Genomic DNA, 6,300 nt, shown 5'->3' on the forward strand with positions numbered 1-6,300 from the left:
CTTATATTGTTGCAAGATAGTAACCTTGTGAGCTGTGACAATCAGTTCACGCCACGGCATTTCCGGCGTAGGTTGTGGTGTGACATTTATTTTCAAATCACATCCACACCTTAGATCTAGATCTATGCTTTTTTTGTTCAAATTCTTGTATAAGACCTATCTGGTTTGGGGATAAATCAGGATGAGGATGATGTTTGGTTTGAATGGAATGTGGTTCGTGCTTGGGTTTGGTGGTGGGAAGTTTTCCAGTGGAGGACGACGACGATGGTGGCGGGGGAGGGATGGGAGAGTTGAGAAGATGATGATGATGATGATGATGATGATGATGATGATGATGATGATGAGCTGCTCTAGTATTATTATTACTATTATTGTTATTATTATTATTATTAGATATTAGTATTATCATAATTTATCTAATTACTAAAGTACCCTCATCCAAGGGCTCAATACACTCAACCAGGGGCTCATATTACAATTATAAAAAACATATTGGTACAACCTTCGTAAATTCGTTTTCAACGGTTAATCCATCTCCCACCAATATAACACAGGGAGGCAAATTGCATATTTCTCTTGTATTTTAAATAATATTACGGAGTTGTTTTACATACACTTAGGATTTGGTGATGAAAGAGTTTCACAGATAAATGAGATGTTATAACCCGATTTAAAACTATTTGGGTTTGGTAAGACCTATGATCCACTTATTTTTTTTAATATAAAATTGTTTCTTAATTATTAATAATATTTTTTTTTAAAAAAAAATAAGATATTAATTTTTAGTATATCCTTATTTTATAGGGTTTTCATATCATATATTTGGTTAGACTAATTTTTAATGCAATGAGATGTTATAATTCGTTTAAGGGCTATCTGGGTTTGGTGAGACTCATATGCGTGAATTCGGGTCCAATGAAAGAGAATCCTTTATTTACAAATAAAGCAATCTGATGAGAGAATGTACGAAATATTTCGTCCTTATTTTAATATTATGATTATTGCTCTAAAAAGGAACGAATTTAATTAAAAAGGTTACATCTTTGAATGGTGTGTACATGATCACATTAGATTATGTAGACAATATATTATGTGATATATTATAACTATTTTGTGTATAATGTCATGAACATAACAATATCATATCATATTATACAATCTTAATTATCTTTAAATGCATACACCCACACACATGAATATATATACATGTATATTTGTGACTTGAAAGTATTGTACCTCATAAATTCTATATATCAAGCTTTTTGTTTAGTATGGCGAGTCACCACATGGCTTTCCATCTCATGCTGTTACTATTCGTTGTGTTTACGGTAGAATTGTCCGACGCTTACAGGGTAAACTTGTTCAATACTTTCAAATCAATAACCCGACCAAAAGCCAATAGCACAACATGGGCCGTTCTAGTAGCCGGTTCCAACGGGTACTTCAACTATCGTCATCAGGTTGACACTTACTGAAATTTTATTTTACCTTTTATATATGTACATGCTAAAAATTTCAAAAAATAGAAGCTAATTAATGTCTGGTATTATTTTACATGGATTCAGGCAGACGTTTGTCATGCGTATCAAATCCTTAAAAAGGGTGGTTTAAAGGATGAAAACATAATTGTTTTCATGTATGACGATATTGCAAATTATGCATATAATCCTAGACCCGGTGTCATAATTAACAGCCCCAATGGATCAGATGTTTACGCTGGTGTGCCAAAGGTATGAGTAAGTTATAACTAAGTTTATGTAATGTGTATACAAATTAGTGTTTTTAATTTATTTTTATTTAGTTTATTTATTTATTTTTTTAATGTAAAAAGGTCAATGAAAAGACAAAAGTTGAACAAAAATCCATAGAATTTGTTAGTATTACTGTTATTGCTGGAAAAAAAAACTTAAAAAAGTTAAGTATCTTAAAAGAAAGATGTGGGCCAGTGTAGAAAAAAAAACTGTTATTAAACAATTTAACATGCTATTTGTAATAATGAAATTATTTAAATTAAAAACCTGCTGGTGTTTTAGATATTCTATAAAATAAAAATAAAAAGGATGACGCAATAAGTGAATATATATATATATCGGTTAGTTCAACTGGTATGAGAGATGAAGTGAAGATTTAGGCTGCTGATCATAAGGTCTTAAGTTCGAATTCGATACCAACTAGGTTTTATCATAGTAGGTCTTTGATCGGTGAATTTTTCCCGGAACAAGAGATGGTGGGTTTCGGATACCTGCTGTCTGTGACTGCGGACGCATAAGGTTGCGAGCCATCTTTTACTATTAGGTTATCTTAGATAGTTGAGCTTGATTCATTGATTGTTTTTAAAAAAATATTATTTGCCAAAAATTAAGAGGAGTGGATGGAAAGGTAAAAGGGAAATTTATGTACATATATTTCGATTTTTATAGGGGAGTTTCATACATTCCTTATTAATTAAACTTTAAAAATGCATGATTCTTCTCAAAGTGCAAGTTTTTTAATTAATGCAAAGGTTCAATTAAAAAAATAGTAAATAAATAAATTAAATGCAAAGGTTCAATTAAAAATAATAATAATATATAAATAAATTAAATGCAAAGCCACAAAGGTTCAATGCTCTTAAGCATTATTTAAAAAAAACACAATTACGTAGATAGTTCATAACATTTTTTTAAAATAAAAAGATTGAGGTCTAAGGTTTTAAAATCATATGTATGAGTAGTAAGGTTTTAATTTTATAACAATGTTATGTACTAACTTTAACTTTTCATGCCAAAATCCCAATCGACTTGTCTTCGGTCCACTAATCTGATTTACAAGTGCAACCATAGCCCCTTAATAATAAAATTCCAAAACACAAATATGTCAAACATAAGAAGATGATTTTGTTAACATTTAACGAACATCTAACGGAAGTTAAGGTTAGTGCCCAACATTGTTACCAAATTAGAACCTTGATACTGATACATGTGACTTTTTAACTTTAGTACCTAATCTTGTTACTTTAAAGAAACATTAGGGACTAACTATGTAATTGTGTCTAAAAAGAATATATATGTGATTATGTACATTTAGAGACTGATAAATGCAATTATTCTTTTGGTCTCTTTGTTTTTAAGTCTTTTCAAACAACAATGTTTTGGGCATGTTTGAGATTAAAATTGAAAACAGCTTATTAACTTATTAGTTTTTTTTCAAAAAGTCATTTTAAAAAACCAAGATTTTTGAAAACAACTTTTATAATCTTTTCAAAAAGCTAAAATAAGAGGGACTTTTGTGTTTCCCAAACACTTTTTTAACTTATTGCTTGTTTAAAAAGCTAATAAGTCAATAAATTGTTTTCAAACTCAATCCCAAGCACGCTCTTAATACGATAACTTCAAAATGTGTTAGGACTAAACCGGAGACAGTGTGTCCCTCGAGAATTTCTTTGCTGTTCTTCTTGGCAATAAAACAGCCGTGAAAGGCGGAAGCGGGAAAGTGGTAGCGAGCAAACCTAAAGACAGGATCTTTGTGTTTTACTCCGATCATGGCGGTTTGTGTTTTACTCCGATCATGGCGGTCCTGGACTTGGTATAGGATTACCATCTTTCATATATTCGACATAGATAAAAATGTTTAAATTCGTTACTAACTTAATTTATTTGTCAATATATTGCAATAGGTATGCCACACTCGGTCATCTACGCTAATGATTTCATCGACGTTTTGAAAAAAAAGCATGGGAGTGGAACATATGATGAGATGGTAAGATACATTTTGCTCTAAACTGATTAATCTTTAGCTAATTGTTATCATTGGTGAGAATGGATATATATATATATATATATATATATATTCATTTGAAATGTTAAATGTAGGTGATATACGTAGAAGCGTGTGAAAGTGGAAGCATTTTCGAAGGTTTGTTACCAAAAAATCTGAACATTTATGTGACAACTGCATCGAATGCGACCGAGGATAGCTATGCCACATATTGTCCACCTTTAATTGAAGAGTTTAGCACTTGCTTAGGTGACTTATACAGTATTTCATGGATGGAAGACAGGTATGCTTTTTTTTCATGCAGTAGGTGTTTGCATAGTATATTTTGTTGTAGTTCTTTTATAAGTTGCTGATTTGGTTCCATTTTCGACTTTTTGGTTCTTAGTGACTCTGAAGATTTGAGGCATGAAACCTTGAAACAACAATACTTGAAGGTTTGTATTATGATTTAATTTTCTTGAATAAATGTGTGTGATTACTACTATTAGGAGGTGAACTTCTCACGTTACACGAAAACACGACCCGAACCTAACACAAAGTTTGCTGGTTTGGGAATGATATAGACGGGTTCGGGTCAGTTTCAGGTTGAACCCATTTAGTTAAATAGGCCGGGTTCGTGGGTTGACCAGTTTAACTCATTTATTTTTTATTTTATTTTCTAAAAAATCATTTTGTGTAATACATTAAATTGCTTGGTTCTCTTATACCAAAACTTAAAACTAAAAGGGAAATTGACATAAGATTTTTTTTAATTAAATGTAATTGTTTTATACAAACTTGTGTTTCAAAAATGTAAATTCAAAGTACTAGTATGTGAAAAAAATAATAGATACAAATTTTTCGAGTCAAATGGGGTGTGTTCAGGTTCACGTGTTTTACATTATTTTCAAGTGCGGGTCGTTTTTGGGTTCGTGACAAATTTCCAGGTTTGTTTCGCTCGTGAACACGCCCCGTTTAACAACCCCAAGGCCCAGTCTAGTATTAATTGCGAAAATAATCATCCAAAATTCTTTTAGGTGAAGAAGAAGACTTTACATGATAAATTTCATCCGTTCCTCGGATCACATGTAATGCAATACGGTACCCTAAGCATAAGCAAGGAAACCGTTTCCCTTTATCAAGGTTCTGCAGCTAGGAAAATATCCACTGAACAGTCTCAAACATTTGACTCCATGGGCGTTATCAACCAAAGAAACGCAGATCTTTATTCGATGTGGCATGAGGTATTTATTTTCAAATATACGAAAATGAATTTCACACTTTGATATGATGGTGGATTGATGTTATTGTTATTGCTATCTCATATTATATGCAGTACAATAAATCAACAGAAGAAACACAACAGAAGAAAGGACTACTCAACCAAATCAAAGAAATAACGGCACATAGGGCGCATTTGGATAGCAGCGTCGATAAGATCAAAGGGTTATTATTAGGCAATGGGCATGGACCGGTGAGAGCTGAAGGATCAGCCCTTGTGGATGACTGACTGTTTGAAATTTATGGTTCGAACGTTTGAGACATACTGTGGACCCTTGACTCAGTACGGCCTGAAACATACTCGAACATTTGCTAACATATGCAACAATGGTGTTACGAAGAAGGCCATGGATGATGCTACAAAGAAGTCGTGTATCTTGGTTAAATTGGGGCAATGGGATTGTACTGTGAGGGTGGGTTATAATTATTGATCAGAAAATTAGTGGTAGATTAGAGGAAGGTATAAGTTGTCCTCTTTGTTAAAAACTTTATGAAATTTCATTTGGCAATAATAATGATCATCAACAACTAGAAAATATAAAAGTCTAAAAATAAAAATACGATAATAATCAGGATATCTTTCAAGGGAGTTCCGTATTTGCCATCAGGCCTCTGCTCTGGTGTGGTCATGAGTTTGAATCTCTCGATCGTCAAACCAATAATGGACGGTTGAAATTCCGTCTCAGGGCACACACTCAGGTATTGGTGATTGATAGGTTTAATGGCTTACAGAATAGTCAAAACACCGTTAAAAAAATCAAGCCCCTTGATTAAAATTTAAAACCCCTTTCAAATAAATATGTGTGAACGGAATTTCAGTATGGGGCACACACGTTAACAGTAATAATACTAATGCCCACATCTTTTAGATAATCTTTCTTGTTTGAACTAATTAAAAGGTTCCATTTGGAAGAGCTCAAAAGGCTTAAGTGCATGAAAGCAACAATTAGAACATGGAACACTTGGCAAGTTTTGCATCTCTATGTGCTTGCTGTTAATTGGACAAGCTAAAGAGCTACTCATCGTTTTTGCTTTTAATTTGAGCTAAAGATTAAGCTACTTTAAATTATGTGTTATGGTTTGGTTAGCTAAACCGCCACGTAAACAGTGGACCTTAACTAACCGAGTAACCGGTTCAATAAACAAGTATAACGAAGGGAGTTAGTTAACCAAAATATTTATAACAAAAAAAAGGTTGATTGTCTTAAATGGGGTGGACCCCCCCAAAAAACAGCCCTCTTGGGCGTTAGCAGTTTGGCGAGAAAGAGGGTAAGAGAGTGGCGC

General features: G+C 32.8%; 1 pseudogene; it reads left to right on the forward strand.

The window, feature by feature from the left end:
• The first annotated feature begins 1,286 nt into the window (after nucleotides 1-1,286).
• Nucleotides 1,287-5,699, forward strand: LOC143627139 (legumain-like; annotated as a pseudogene).
• The last annotated feature ends 601 nt before the right edge of the window (nucleotides 5,700-6,300 follow it).

The sequence above is a fragment of the Bidens hawaiensis genome, unplaced genomic scaffold (genome assembly GCF_021521415.1).
Source record: "Bidens hawaiensis isolate Kalapana, Puna unplaced genomic scaffold, B.hawaiensis_p1.1 tig00004599_1, whole genome shotgun sequence".
Lineage (NCBI taxonomy): Eukaryota > Viridiplantae > Streptophyta > Magnoliopsida > Asterales > Asteraceae > Bidens > Bidens hawaiensis.